The sequence below is a fragment of the Neopelma chrysocephalum genome, unplaced genomic scaffold (genome assembly GCF_003984885.1).
Source record: "Neopelma chrysocephalum unplaced genomic scaffold, ASM398488v2 Primary Assembly neopelma1_42, whole genome shotgun sequence".
NCBI lineage: Eukaryota > Metazoa > Chordata > Aves > Passeriformes > Pipridae > Neopelma > Neopelma chrysocephalum.
Genome location: NW_020897700.1, coordinates 16,074,696 through 16,091,254, shown reverse-complemented (window position 1 = coordinate 16,091,254; position 16,559 = coordinate 16,074,696). Strand labels below are relative to the sequence as shown.

At 36.4% G+C, this 16,559-nt stretch overlaps 1 protein-coding gene across 4 annotated transcripts in view; it reads right to left on the bottom strand.

Moving 5' to 3' along the window:
* The window catches only part of MARCH1 (membrane associated ring-CH-type finger 1), a 229,943-nt gene that overhangs the window by 140,150 nt on the left and 73,234 nt on the right, over positions 1–16,559 (bottom strand). For 3 of the 4 annotated variants that reach the window (XM_027676782.1, XM_027676790.1, XM_027676789.1), the window contains exon 2: positions 14,098–14,176. The gene's annotated coding sequence lies outside the window, so the exon portion shown is untranslated. Of the gene's footprint in view, positions 1–14,097; positions 14,177–15,806; positions 15,938–16,559 lie in introns of all 4 variants that reach the window. The other variant, XM_027676783.1, reaches the window with a different exon arrangement.

Genomic DNA, 16,559 nt, shown 5'->3' with positions numbered 1-16,559 from the left:
CTTATTCTTCCACACAGGTCTCTTGACCCCTTAGCCGAATTTCTTGCTCATCAGGATACATAGTTCTTGAACCTGGATGAAGTGATTCTTGAATATCAACCAATTCTCTTAGACCTCTGTTCCCTGCAGGGCTTGTTCCCATGGGATTCTTCCAGGAAGATCTCTGAAAAGGCCAAAATTTGCTCTCTTGAAGTCCATGTTTGTATTCTTACTTGCTGCCCTGCTTCCTCCTTGCCCAATACTGAACTCCACAATCTCATGGTCAATATCCAAATATTTTGGTTTAATATTGAAATATTTCCTAAGTTTAAAAGTAAACACTATTTTAAGTGGGCACCACTGCTAAATTACTGCAATCCACCTATTGTGTGATTTATACATAGAAGGAAGTAATTAAATTTTATTTGCTTATAATGTTACCCAGTATCTCTTTATTTATTTTGCAAATTAACTGAAACTGCTGTGAATTTAAATGCTGTTGTTTCATTCTGTAAGAAAATTATTGATGTTTTTCAATTAAAGCATAAGTCCAGAAGGAACTGATGCCTGGCTGATACCTGGGGTCAGAACCTTGTTTGCTTGAGTAAACAGATACCAAGGACAGGAAACAGATCCTCAATGTAAATGAGCCACCAGAGGGAGCTCATCCAGCCTGCTGAGTATAATAGAACTATATTAACATTGGCAAAAGTTAATTAAACATTTTTACAGGGGTCACTGACTGACTTCAAAACAAAACACATTCCCTGGGTGAAACTCTACATGCCTGAGAAATTTAATGAAATCAGAAAGGTTGCTTCTTTAACAAACACAGAATATATTTCTGATTAAATAAAGATAATTAAGTATAGAAATGTGTGATACAGCATTTTTCTAAACATGCACAAGTTTTTTCTTCATCCTTCTTTATTTTCTCCACATAAAAAGAATTTCAAAGTGTCGTTAAACTACAAGACAAAAAAATATGGAATTAACTTTATAATTTAATCTTAAAACTGTGGAAGTATATCAAAAGCAGAGTCACACAAATAGTACAAAGATAATAATCTCTAATCAAATATAGTTTGGTATTATGATGCTTATCTAATTCTGTAAATATTTATTACACTTAGATGGACATTGCAATACTAGCTTTGAATTTATTATCACAATACAGCTTTCTCATTTTAAATTGTAACCAACCCAGATTCAGAAAACAAATCCCTCAAGCTCCTGTTCTGAAGGATCCGATGATTACTTTCAAACCTGTGAACATTTTTTGAAAAGAAATATGGAAATAAGAACTATTCGGGTTTTAACATGTTGCTAATTGACAAGAAATCAAGAGTTTGGAGGGGGTTGTTTTGTCCTTTACTTTTCCATGGAGCTCAGCATCTAACAATGGTAATTCATCTAGGAGACAGGAAGGAGAAGAAAAACAATAAAATCATTTCCTAAAGAAACACACCCGTCAACATAAACACGCAGGCAAATCAATGCACTCTATGTATTTCTGCAGATTATGTGTCTTAAATATTCATTCCAAATTAACACACCTCTACCACAGATTTAAGTTACATATTCCTTTATGTTACCCATTACCAACTTTCTAAACATTGCATGATTAATTTGATCATACTTTTATCTTACCTCTACCTGGATGCTTTGCTTTGGAAGATAAGACTAAACGTGTTCTTTCAGGCTTCAGTGAAAAGCTAAATTCTCTTTAACAGTACATAAAAGTAGTACTTTTTGGAGTTAACTCCTGTGCAATGTGAGAAGACTATGAAAAGCACTTGTTCTGTAATCACACTGCTACTTAAGCACTGCAAGAAAATCCAACCTGAGAAGACCGAATACCAGTTACAGTTCTTTTAAGTTCCACTAAGCACTTCAGAGTGTCAAGCTTCTCCACACAGCAATTTCACCTGTAGTGAGCACAATTTTTCCTCATTCACCCATACCAATCAAAAACAATCAGGAAAAAAGTTACAATTGCTCTCCAGTACACATTCTGAATACATCCTTCCCAAGAATATTTTCAGACATAAATAAGTTTTTTCTTGTTTTTCTCACTGAATAACTGCATTTTTTTAAAAGAGTCTGAAGAGGTTATTAGGAGCCTAAATTAATGAAAGGTCAGATTTGTCAATCTCCTGCTTTACGTAATAAATTCATTCCCAGGATTGAAGTAAGATTTACTACCCACATGCCTTGTGCCATAAAGCTAAGCAGTTTCTTCACATCACATACTGATTAAAGGTTTATTTTGTACTGTTGACTATCTTACCATGTTACCAATTATCACACGTTTTTACAGCGCAACAATTTAAAATTCTCTAGGAGTAACTCCCAAACACGAGTAACAGTTCACACACTCTTTGTACTCTGTAAAAGAAAACCCAACTTTATAAAGTTCAACTTTATGAAAATAAGATTGCTTTCCAAGAGGTCATGTGACTCTCATCATCTGGGCTAAACATTAACTTGGAAACTGGATATTTATGAGGTTTATTGCATCTCCACATGCTAAGCAGAGAGAATTAGCTTATTTATTGTAGGACTGCAAAGTACATTAATGGATTGTGCATGCCAGTTCAGATTGCAAGTCTTTATTTCCCATTCTCTGAGCAGCACAGATACTCTAGGTCTTACAGTTAGGATTACACTGTAACACCTCCAAGATTTGAAACCACTCCCATCTATCTGGTTCTGAACTTTAAAACTTCTATTGAAGATATGAACAAAATCACAGTCTTGGCGCAAATGTCACACATTTCTTACACAGCAAAGCTCCACCCTTAAAGTTATGCTGGGCAAATACACAGATTGAAAATGATGGAACAGGAAATCGTTATCTGAGTTTGAATTTTAACCATTGCCCTCCCTCCCCCCCAAGAAACTTTTTTCAGTGGGAAACTACAAAAAGCTGCACATTTCAAGACCATTTACAGCACAAATTTACAGACATTTTCTAGAAATAAACACTGCAAGCAGTGAATATATCTTCATTTTCATTCAGGTACCCAGTGTGGAAAAAATGCAAGGGTAGCAGCCGTCTCAAAGCAGACGCTATATGCGGGTATCAGACCACATTACACAAACTTCAGTTAACAGCTGTGGAAAACCTCTTTCTCCAATGCACAAAAATATCGGGTTCAGTAACTAGGCATATACATCGGTGATATTTTAAAACTCTTGAATATAGCAGTGCAAAACTATTTGAAACTGCATAGGGAAATCCAAGACATAAGTTTGAAGTAAAAACAGTTACAAAACAGTGGAAAAAGAAAAAAACTGGGGAAAATTAATAAAGACCTTGGACAATATCACTATTAGACTATACTGTATCAGTTTAATAGGCACATAGGAAAAAAATGCTAGCTGAAAAGTAAAAAAAAAAAAGAACAAAAATATCTCAAAACCTATATAATCAGCCTTTTCCTAAGAGTATTTCTACATTCTGCAGCTAAAGATCCTCTACTTTGGGTGTTGCTTACTTAGTGCCTTAACCTGGGATTAGGCTTTGAATTTTCTGAAGAGTCTAAATAAATTTAAAGCCTTGTGCCTGCTAAATTTCCAAGGCAATTTGACACCAAATTCCTTGGAAAATCCACCATGATCATATTTGAAAACTGTATCCTTTTCACTTACTGAATCTACACTGAATATCTTTGAAAGATATTCTTGATTTGTCCTTTATTTTCTTCAAAGAGAATTTAGTGAAATTTTGGTCTTTGCATAAAAAAGACACATTAGATATCAAACGTGTTTCATGACAGTAGTGAACCAGCTCAGGTCAAAATAGAAGAAATCTAAAAATACAAAATAATTTGGAGGCAGAAACTGAATATTTTCTGAAGTTAGCAAAATTTCCATTTCAGGCAAACATTATTTCGAGAAGTATTGTGAAATTTCTTTAGAAAAGAATGCATAGATAACATTTCCATGTTTCCCAGAAAGATGAGTCTCAAAGCACCTTGAACAAAGCCTGCACCTTTAAATATTCACAAAAACTGCTGAGGCACATCTTGTTCTGATTACCGCTTTTTTCTAATATCATCCATTGATAAACACTTTGTAGATACTAGTATTTTAGGAATCATTTACCTTAAAATAACATTCTATCTCATAAATAGATAGTAGAACTTCCTCCTAGTCTGTTCTAGCTCACTCCCTCCAATATTCCTCAGCTACCTGAAAAGGCATTTTATCACCTAAATCTCATTCCACTGACTTTTTCCAGCCTAAGTAGTAAACTTAAACAAACTTAACTGAAAACCCAGAGCTCTCTTACCTCACTGAAATTCTCATTTCAGATAGAACATGCAATTAAAAAATGACCCCTCGCTAGATGATTTTCCCTCACTAACAGTAAGGAAAACTGAAGTGACATGAGACAGAATAAGACCTATAACAATACCGTAACATGCATTTACCGGAAAGACTAAAACGATGGTGTCTATGAGACACTAAGCAATGAATGAAGCAGCTTTGCTCTCTCCTATTACTCAGCTTAGAATGAAATACTTTTCACAGCCCTGAGTTTTTGCTGTCCTACTAGCTTGAAAAAGCTACAAGACTGTGTCAACTAAGCCACAGCTATTAGTGGCACTGGGTCAAGAGTTTCATTACATTTGTGACGCAAAGAAAAAATTTTCCCTTTCTGCTACATGCTGTGAAATCCGCCCCAGATGCAATTAATAGCAGGTACAAATCTGTTTTTAGATCAAGTGCCCTACTGTTGCAATTTTTGGAACTGTTTGCTTTAGAAAAGCAGTGAAATTCCCCGCTGTCGCCTGATCATGATTCTCTGGTAGTACATGAGTAACAAAAAGCTGAGAGGTGCCCTTCTTTAAATTGCATAGCCCAGTTTACTCAAGGCACTGTATGACTACGAGCATGACGCAAGCATGAACATCCGCCTTCATATGCTGTCTGTTCAGTTACGGGTGCAATTTCTTCATTTAACCAATAATCACTTTTTTTCTTTTTTTATTTTTTAGTGAACAACCACTTCGTTACACCTTTCCTTGTAAGAAACTTCAAGTCTAAGAAACTTTCTTTCAACCAGAACATAAGGCATAAATGATGGAGCAAGGAAGCTATGCTTATAGAAAAAGCTACCACTGTAAAACCTTATTTTCAACCCATGTGTTTTCTGTATATGTAGATGGTAGGCACTCCCACAGGAAAAGAATATTTCTTAATATGCATGTCATGTCTAGCAAATTGGAAACCCAGCTTTATTAAAATAGGAACACTTGTTAAAAAGAAAAAGACAAAAGGATAAAAATTCACTGATATCAAAGAATCATTATAAACCTTCTTACCTCACACTTCTTGCAATAATAACAGTGCTCAACTTATGTCTGCAAATAACATCTTTTCTCCCATTCACGAATCACAAATGTGAAAACAACTAAGCACGATTAGTTACTGGGGTACTTTTATTGCAGCAAACAACAGAGACTATTGCTATGACTTATTTAACATAAAGTAAGCACATTATAGGTACAGCCTAATAGAATCAAAACAAAGCTTTGTATAACCAACATAAAAAGAAAGAAGTAGGAAAAAAAACTCCCCAAAACTGCTACTATACTTGCTTTCTCTGGTTTTTTGAGGGATGTGTCACCAGTTCCACATTAGCAAAATCCAAATTTAGGTCTCAGATGAGACTTTTCAAAGCTAATAAGATATTTTTAATTGTTAGTGGTTATGACTACATCTCTCCAGATGAGTTTACATCTGTCTGCTTCAAAGTGTTCAACATGGCATCATTCCACCTAATAATAATAGCAGTAGTAGTATAACTGCACTTAAATGCATTTGTCAAATATAACAAAATCCTTATTCATGGACACATCTTTTGTATCTGTTTGTGTCATTATAACTCTGCTTATGCAGAATATACACTTTGTATATTTAGCTCCATTTAAATATAGTGTGATTTGCTTAGGAAGAAAAAAACATTATTTAAAATAAAATACAATCTCTTCCAAAACAAAAATCTCAGTTAGTCTATCTATGGTCAGAAAAGAATTGCTGTCATTTTGCTTTCAATTTCTCTTTGTGACCAATGCAGTTACATTTTGTCAGCTCTCAGGAAATGTCTTCACTACGGCATCTTACACAAAGACAGTTCCAGTACAACACACACATACTCCCACTGCCAAGTCAGTACACGTGAGGGCAGAGACACTCCCCAGGCACCCCTAAGCTCTAACCTTCAAGTGTCATGGCTCTGCTCTTTCTCCAGGTCAGGAGCAGGCTCATCTACACTCCCTTCTCAGGGGTGTTCATGTTTGAGTACATGAAAGCCAGGCTATCAGACCTGCTGAAACCATGAGAGACTCATGATGGGAGCACCTAGGAAACTAAGGCTGTAAGGATCATTCCAGTATCTTCCTGCCCTCTAATGTCAATTGAGAGAAAATATAGATGATATAACCTACTTTTTTAAGATGCACACTACTGCCATCTCTTCAACAGATCATTTAAATATGAAAGCCAAGTTCACTTCAAAATGGAAGTTGTTGCAATCCTGTTTTTTTGACTGATATACACTGGGGAAAGAGTTTACATGTACCATCTAACTGTAGCCACTCGAAGTGTGCACAGTCTACACTCCAAAGCAAATTTTCTCCTCTGTTAAGCCAGATCCTGGCACAAATTTTGTACTCTGAAATTAACAGCAGTCAGTGCTGGCAGAGCTAATGTAGCCTCAGGAATTAACTTTTATGACATTTTACATGAAAGAGTATTAAAGAAGTTTTTGCTTTAGCAGGAATTCTTGAACGATTGCTGCAAAACATTCCAGGAACAGTACCTTCCAAATTAATACAAGATTAATACCCATCATACCTCTCTGACCTCTGCACAGGGTTCCCTCAGCAGGGAACCCTCACATGCAGGCAGGAAGCACACACACAGCTCTAGTCTAGTCACGTCCCCAATCAGAGAACAATCAAGGCACATTGCAAGGTGTACCTGTTAGAAATTCTAGCTACAAACTACAGTTATAACTATGTATTTTAACTATTTAAACACACAAATACTACCTATCAGCAGTATTCCTCCAATTTTACCACCCATAACAAGATAATTGAACCTGGAAGTCCAAGGATTGCAGCAACAGCTATGCAATGCTAGTAATGGGAGGTGGCAATAGTGCACAAAATCTTGTTTTCTCAAGATCTTCTACGCAGTTCCGTATAATATAGACTATGTACACTGCTAGGCCAGTCAAGCAAAAAAAACACAAGCTGCTGATATGTCCTACCTCCTAGTCAACAGAAGACTGCAGATAGCAGAACAGGCAAGTTTTGCTTGTTTACTTCCTTCAGGTTATTGACTCCTTTCACTGACTAATCGCAAAAATAGAAACATACATAGGAAGCACATCAGTATTCCTACTGCCCTCCTGTCAGTTTGTCCGTAATATCTTATGTCACTCTTTAGGTTGTTTTCTGTTTCAATAAACCTTCCACTTATAGTGGCACTCACTTCAAACTTATTTACAAAGCAGTAGCTGTATAAAAAGGATATCTTGAAGCCCGAGTACAAAAGTCATACAAAATCTAAAAATACAAGTAACCTATCAGAGATTACTGCATAGTTGAAAGGCAATGCTCTTACAATGCACGCAATTTAAAAAAAAAAAAAGGCAACAAAAACAACCCCAAATTTATAGCCACACAGACCTGACGTTAATGCTAAACTATTTACTTGAGGAGCAAAAGCATCTCTTGACATTTTAACTTTCTAACTAGCAATTTCTTATGATTCATGCAGTGTGGGTTTACCTGAAATAGACTACAACAATAAACTGCCATCAAAATAATTACAGAAGTATGAATTAGCCTCTCCCATTCAAGTTTAGAGCCAAGAGCTTACACTTTTTTTTTTCCCAGGAAACTACTGAAGTGGCAGCGGAAATGGAGAATCATCAGACCATCCTCACATGAATGTGCCCACAAGAACAGTGCTGTCTTTGGTTCATTACATTAACAAGTATCCTCTCTAGCTTTGTAGATGGCACCAGAAGGCAACAATCATTACAGTCTCTCAGATGGCATCAGTAGTCTGTGGCAAGAGTAATCCTGCAAATGACATCTCCTGAGACGGTCACCTTAAACCTGCCTTTAGAAGAGGGAGACACAATGCTCAGTGATACATCAACCCCTAGGCAACACGAAGGAAAAAAATGTAAGTTGCTTCTCTACCAACATGAGGTTTCTCAGGAGTGTTCTGCTTTCAGTGGGTCCAGACAAGCTTCTCAGAGATAAGTGTCCTTGTGTGGGCATTCTGGAGGTCCTGCTGCACCCCTTTCATCTCTCTGACAATACAATACCTCCACGCTGTGTAAATCATTGAGAGTGGAGTTGAACTTTTCATCTGTCAGGAAGCTGAAACAAAGTTTTTTGCCCAAAGGCAGGTAGTATGAGATGTAGACATACAGCCTAAAAATACCATATCTCACCTGAAATCGCTGTTCCTGTAAAGTGGTGTGAATTAAAACTGTAGAGAATTCTCTCTGCACTTTTTCTAACATCATTATGACTTACGCTCTAAAATGCATTAGTTTTGTTCGCAGGACAAACAACTGTTTGCAAACAGACTCAGCCAAACCAATTTTCACTGGCTCTTAATCCCAGATAACGTTTTCTGTCTATGGACTAATTGTGGAGTAATAGCTAATGAGTGTAATAAACAGGTGAAGTAAAAATGACAGGCTACATAATGGTACTCATTCCTTCTCTTCCAAGCTACTGCTACAGCATGGTCAAGACAGATGTAAAGTAATCTCAAGAGAGATGCAAACTCAGTCTTGAGAGAAGTTGTGAAGCCAAATCTTGTTGCATAATTTGGAAGCATATACTATAACCACACCATGCTAAATGAGGGAATCAAAGCATTTATATTCCTACCCATACATTCTGTAAACCTGCACATAATTAACCAGAAACTTATTATTAATTATAAAAAATATAGAGAGAATTAATGTATATTTTCATAACAGTGAAAATAAACTAAGAAATTGTCTTCTGCTAAATTTGAAAACCATTAGACTAATCAAAAATACAAAATAACAACTATTAGTCAGAAGTACTCATGGCTTGTATCGTTCCCTCCCTTTTCTCTCATTGAACCTCAAATTTTTTTTTTAATTCATCAAAACAGAGTACCTTCTCTTCTGTTCCTGAGAATTCTTTGCAATATTTTTTTTTTATTTGTGTGCCTTTTTTTTTCCCAACAGCACTTTTTCAAATTTGGCACTGCTAATTCCCTGAGAAGCTATCAACCTCTTAATTTCTAAGGCAGTTCACATGATTCTCCAGTTTTCCTTATGTTCAACAGCTAATAAAGCCATGGCTGGTGGCTTATGAATGCTGTGCACATGTTCACTAGCACATGCATTCTGACACTACCTGAGATTTAGGAAGTTTATGCCTAAAGAAAACATTGACTGCATACTGTCCATAAAGAATAAAATATTTTGTTTTAGTTTCATCAGTGCTCTTTACTATGTCAACATATTTAACTCATAGGACATTTTTTCCTGACCACTACTTTCAGTGAGTATTAGGTAGAATATATTTTTAAAAACATAGAATTTTCACAGAGCCTGTTCTCTTATTTCACCTTCAGCAAATCATAGATAATATCTGTCTGATTTTAACAAAGCATGAAATTATACCTCAGCAAAGCAAATTATCAAGCAACAACAGGGACAGCTGTTGTATTTCTTAGTGTCATCAGTTCAGATATATCTATTTATATTCCTCAATAGACCCCTTATTAAAAAAAAATTCTACTTAATAAGTAATAAAGCAAAAGATGAAAGACCTTTACAATAATTCTATTCTCCTTACTCTGCAAGTTAGCACCATACAAGCTTATTATCAGGAAGATGCTTACAGTATGCAAAAATGCTACAGCTATAACTTGTATCCCCCGAATATATTCACCGAAGCCAACATGAAAACTTATGCCAGGTAACATATGATATAAAAGTTCAAGTCTAAGTTTAGTTCAGAAAGACAAAAGGCAGGCATGGGGAGAGCAGTGGCAGATTCAATACTCAGAGATCACTGAAACCTTAATTAGAGTTGTGCAAGACACTCCTTGGAAATTAATGTGCTCTTAGGGTCTTGGAATTTTCTACAACAAAAAATCTATGCTATTCTTTACTAGTTTCTACAGACATCACTTCAATTCTTACTCCTGGTTTTGGTAGGGTGTTTTTGCTTTTTAACTGGGTTAGTTTCACCTTTTTCCCTACTTGCACTAGACTCTCATCAGGATCTCCAAAAAATTGACCCAACTCTGTATTGTCAGTGGAATCCAGAGAAGATTTCAGATCTCTTTTTTCAGAGGGCATGAGAAGAATAGGAAAAAAAGCTAAGTTCTCCAGAGATCCAGCAAGGGAACTATTCACAGAAAAAGGTGAACTCATCAGCAAACATGCCTTTCATAAAGAGGAACAATTTAATGTGTAAACATAATGATTGTACTCTTAAATTTCTGTCATGGTGAAAGGCTATCATATTTTGAAATTCTGGTTCTTCTAAAAAAATATGGAAGTAGGCTTTGTAGTACTACTTATTAAGAACATATCAAGATACCTGAAGCACAGGACAGAAATATTATTTTGATTGTGACTAGCTTAACATAGAACAATCTAGCGGGGGGGGCGGAGAAGTAGAAAAATATTCCTGTTTTCTTACTTGTGCCCTTTCAGTACTTAGAGGAAGCTTATAAAAGAGAGGGAGAGTGAGTTTTTACACAAGTGGTTAATGATAGGATAAGGGGGAATGGTTTTAAACTAAAAGAGGAGAGATTTAGAATAGATGTTAGGAAGAAATTCTTTACTCAAAGGGTGGTGATGCACTGGAACAGATTGTCCAGAGAAGCTATGGGAGCCCCATCACAAGAATTGTTCAAGGCCAGGTTGGATGAGGCTTTGTTCACCTTAATCTAGTGGAAGGTGTCCCTGTCCCCTGGCAGGGGAGTTGAAACTAGATGATCTTTAAGGTCCCTTCCTACCCAAACTATTCTATGATGCTACGATTTGTTCACCAGCTAACATTAATACAAATAACACATGCAAATTCCTTTTGGGAGAAAAATATAATCATTACAAACCCGATCATAATTAATTGCCACCACGATCTACAAATCTCAATGAGTTATACAGTTATATGTCTGTATGTCATGACAGCTAGTTTTACAACACTGATTAATTTATTTGGAATACTACCCAGTACAATAAATTTATAACAGAAAGACTTTTAATCAATATACAATTAACAGTATGGAATTATTTCTAACAAAAAGACTTGAGAAAAATAAGTTGGAACTATCTGATGGTTAAAAATATTAGATTTCTCTCTCTTGTAGCAAACTGTGCTCAGAAAATAATAATAGTAGTAGTAATAATATCATCCTTTTTCATCTCTATGTTGATTTTTCTGGTTTTATATATATATATATATATATTCTGTTTATATATATATATATGTATATTTATACCAATATAATGATTGAATATCTGAATTATAAAAACAATTGCAGTCTTCAGTAGGAAGTATGCTTACATATTGCCAGCTCTTTAACTAGACTTCAAAATTGTCTATAACTATATAGCAATAGATTTTTCTGCTATTTTGTCTTCAAACGCAGTCACAGTATTAAAATCAGACAGAAATCAGCATATTTGCAGGACTCCAAATAATGCATTTGTTGTCTGGGAGGCTGCAAATGTACTTTATTGCTCAGTGTGCAATACAACAGGTTTGCATCCTGTCAAAGACTTTTCTCCATGTTATCACCTAAGAATTTTCCAAGTCACTTCTGTACTTTTGTCCCAAATGTTGTCTTATCTTCAATGAATATAAATACCTCTAATTGATACAGATCTGCAGACACACACTTCTATATCTACAGGTACACACAAATAAAATACTTGGATTTCTCAGGGAGACATGAAGACATGAACAGAGCAATTACTTGAAAGAGAAGACAAAATTGAAATATATTAGACAGTTCTAACTCAATCTTAGCTCTTATCAGTTTGTGTAGGGTTTTTTTAAGGCTACCATTATGATGCTGGAAATCCACTTGTCTGACTAGTGCTAAATAATACTGAAAATCTAACAAATTCAGTTATTAAGACAGCATTATCAGAGCAGCAGTTACTCAACTAATTGTAAAAGTCTCCTTGAATTATCCTAAAATAGCCGCTCTAAATTCTTTGATAAAACCAAAGGAAATGCACATCATCAGAGTCATTTTAATATAGTTAAGATAACACAGGGCAATTGCTGAAGTTGCACCAGTACTGTGTGAATATTAATACAAGAAAGACAATAATGTTCAGTTTTTACTTTACAACTCAAAGTGCAGAATTAAGATTCTAATTTCTAACAGATTTTCTTGTATTTGTACCTAATTTATGGTTGTCTCAAGTTACATCAGAGCAGTAAAGAAATACTGAGACAAAGAAGTACTTTTTGAAAAAAATCAGAAATCATAGAATCATAGAATCATAGAATAGGTAGGGTTGGAAGAGACCTCCAAGATCATCAAGTCCAACCCCTGATCCAACTCCAATTACTATATCATGGCACTAAGGGCCACGTCCAATCTCTTTTTAAAAACCTCCAGGGATGGTGAATCCACCACCTCTCTGGGTAGGTTGTTCCAATGCCTGATAACCCTCTCTGTAAAGAATTTCTTCCTAACATCTAACCTAAACCTCCCCTGGCAGAGCTTGAGCCCATGTCCCCTTGTCCTATTGTTGGTTGCCCGGGAGAAGAGACCAACCCCCGCCTGGCTATAACCTCCCTTCAGGTAGTTGAAGAGAGTGATGAGGTCAATAAATAAACATCAAGACATTTTCTGAAACTTCATAAAGAACTTGAATTGTGGAAGACTATTTTCTGAAACTTGATAAAGAACTTGAATTGTGGAAGACTATTTTCTGAAACTTGATAAAGAACTTGAATTGTGGAAGACTAGTGTTTCTAAGTTTTTATTTTGTTGCAGGTTTTATGTCAAACTAAATTACTTGTGCTGCCCATGTATAGACTTTGCTGCTACTTTAACATAGAGTGCTAGATAAGGAAAAAATTCTGAAATTATTTTTTTTTTAAAGTTTTTTAAAACTGCTATTATCAATTTTGAAACATTTTTCATTAGTACCTTCTTCCTTAAAGTTTTCAAGATCTTGATATCTAGTTGATGTTTAGTCAAATCATGACAATTACATACAAAAGGGAGAAAACTAATATACTGCCTAAATTCTAGTTTGCAAACTCCCAATGTCCTTCATTATACGCTTTTTACGCCTATCTATATATTTTTGAATTATACCACTTGATGGGGACTAAGAACTTCAGAATTCTGCTCTCAGTTCTACCCCCACCTACGGGTATCTGTCAAAATCAAGCCTAATGTTTTTGGCTCTTTATGTAAAACGGATCTTTTAATACTTTTTCTTGCAATATTGCTAGGAAGACAAATATTTTGATGTAGACAATTAGAGTTGAGATGAAAACAACAGTTTAAATTTCTAAGTGGAGTTTACTGTGAGATATATGTAAAATTTAATGAGTTCACTGTAGCTTGAAGAAAATTCTTTGCCACAAGTGACACAACTGTAAAGGGCACTATCATATAATTTAATAACTCTGAAAACCAAAGATGTCTGAGTCACAACAGGTATCCGCATACGCAATCTTTGCTAAAGAACTTTTAGTGATAAAGTTTCACACTCTCATACGAGTTTGGATGATTTTCACCTTTCATTTGCTTTTAAACGAATTTCTGAAAAATAAGCTCTTGCAGTTTAGCATGCATCACAGTGGATGTATAACCTATAACGACTCAGCATGAAAATCTTGGTCATTAGATTCAAAACCTCAATAAAAAGAAAAACGTTTGCTTGCTCTTCCCTAAAATATAAAGTTAATAATAGTAGGTGTTAAACGTAATGTATTTGGTAAGATATTCTTCACAATCAAGCTGCAAGTCCAGTTCAAAATAAACTCTTTTTTTTTTCCTCATTGTACAATATAATTTAACATTTAACAACAGAAAAGAAGAACTTACAGGTAAAGCAATCTTTTAGAAAATTTCTGCTATGACAGAGCTTCACATGACCCTTCACATTACTTCCTGGGTTCATTTCCTAGAACAAACAGAAACAAGACACGTGAAACCAGCTAGAATGTTAAAATAGTGTCTATTTCATTGTCTTAAAACATGCTATGAAGCAAGGTTTGGGATAATGTTTTATGCTGGTGTCTTCCAGATGATCCAACCTACAATAAAAATTCTGGAATTGAAAGGTAGTCTTAAACAATTTTTATCATATTCTTCACCAGATACTGATAACCATCAATCTTTCTGTAGAATTTCAGATTGATTTGAGATTAATCCTTGATTTTCCTGAGCACAGGAAAATCATACATGATTTTCCCTCTGTCAACCACACTAGTCGAAAAAGCCTTTTTATAACCAGCCAACCCATACAGCATTGGCAGAAAAACATTCAAGAATAAATAAAGCTTAATAAAACAAAAAAGCCAAAACATATCATTAGTTCTCCAGCAACGTTTTTACATAAATTTGCTCACAAAAGAGTACAATAGACAAAACACTTAACATTTACTACATTGCTGTTTGTGTATGTGGGGGGGGTTGTTAGGGAGTGTGGGGGCAGGGGTGTCAACAGCATGGAGAGCTCAGGCAGTTTTCTTCTCAATGCTTTTAGAAAAGCAGAAGAGTGAAGAAGAAGTTGACAGATCCCACATGTCAACAATTAGTTGAGCAGTTGGTGTGGGCAACAGGGGTTTGGATTTCACATGATCATGGGATGTTCTACGAGGACAGAGGATTGTTTAGCAGCGATGTTGTCCACATAAGTGGAGAAAAATGTTTTTGCCAACAGGCTGGCCAATCTAGTAATGAGAATTTCAAACTAGGAATAACAGGGTTAGGAGAAGATGACCAGCAATCAAAAGAGGAAGTGAAGGACCAGGTTGGCAAGCAAAGAGTATCCGGCAATGTCAACAGGAGGAAATCTGTAAGCCTACCAGCCTACCTTTTCCAGGAAATCAGCTCTCCAAAGAGCCTGTACACTAATGCATACAGCATAGGGAACAGGTGGAATTAAGAGGTGCATGCAGTTGGAGAATGACAACTTCACTGGGATCACAGATATGGGTAAATAGCTCACATGAACATGAAAGGAAACAGAAAATGTTTCTGCTGGTGTTATCTGCAGCATAAGGACGACTATGGAAAATGGTGGCCCACTGCTGATGAAGACCTCACAAAGGATATGAAGGCCAACACACTGAATGCCTTTCTCATCTCACTCTTTAGCGAGAAAACCATCCCTCAGCAATCTCAGGTCCCTGAGACCAGTGGGAAAGCCTGGAGCAAGGTAGATTTCCTCTCAGTGGAGGAGGATCAGGTTAGGAAGCATTTAAACAAAATGGACACACACAGATCCACAAGCCATAATGAGATGCACCCACATTTACTGAGCACTGGCTGATGTCATCGTGAGAGCACTCAACCACAGAAACATCAAAAAAGGTCACAGTGATCAGGGTGGAGGGAGGAAACTCTGAGGACTGGAAGAAAATAAATATCATCTCTACTTTAAAGAAAGTCAGTCACAGCTCACCTTGACTCCTGGGAAAGGAATGGAGAAATTAAACCTGAAAACCATTACCAAACACAAGTGGGATAAGAAGTTGTTTGGGCAGACTGAGCATGGATATATGGAGGGGAAATTGTGCCTGACCAACCCGATAGCCTTTCACAAAAAGAAGGCTGACCGAAGGCTGACCCAGTGGACAAGGAGAGAGCACTGAACATTGCTTATCTTGACTTAAATAATGTTTCTCTCAGAACCTCCCATTGTCTTCTCCCTGACAAACTGATGAAACACAAAAATTTCAGTAGAAATTCATCAATAACTTGCAAGGTGAGATACAGTGCACAGATAATGCAAAACTAAGAGTATTCGATACATCAGAGGGTTGTGTTGCTACTCAGAAAGACCCTGACAGGCTGAGAAATGGGCCAACAGTAACCTCACGAAATTCGACTAAGGGAAATGCAAATTCCTGCACTTGGCAGGAATAATCCCACGCATGTTGGCAGAAAAGGACCTGAGGGACAACAAGCTGGCCATGAGCCAGCAATGTGCCCTCACAACAAAGGCGGCACACAGCTATCAGGGTTGCATTAGGAAGAGCATCATCAGCATATTGAAGTGATCCTTCTACTCTACTCAGCACTGGTAAGCTATCGTGAACACTGGGCTCAGTCCTGGGCTACCCAGTAAAAGAGAGACATAAACTTAGCGGAGCAAGGCCAGTAAAAGACCATGGAGGTAATTAAAGGACTGGAGAACCTTTTGTGTAAGGAGAGGGTATGAGAGATGGAGGCCTTGGAAGAGAAGACTAAGAGGAATCTGTTCTATGCTTACAAATACCTGGTTGGGGGCAGAGTAAGGAAGGCAATGGTATCAAGTGAAAGGAAAAGATGCAACAGGC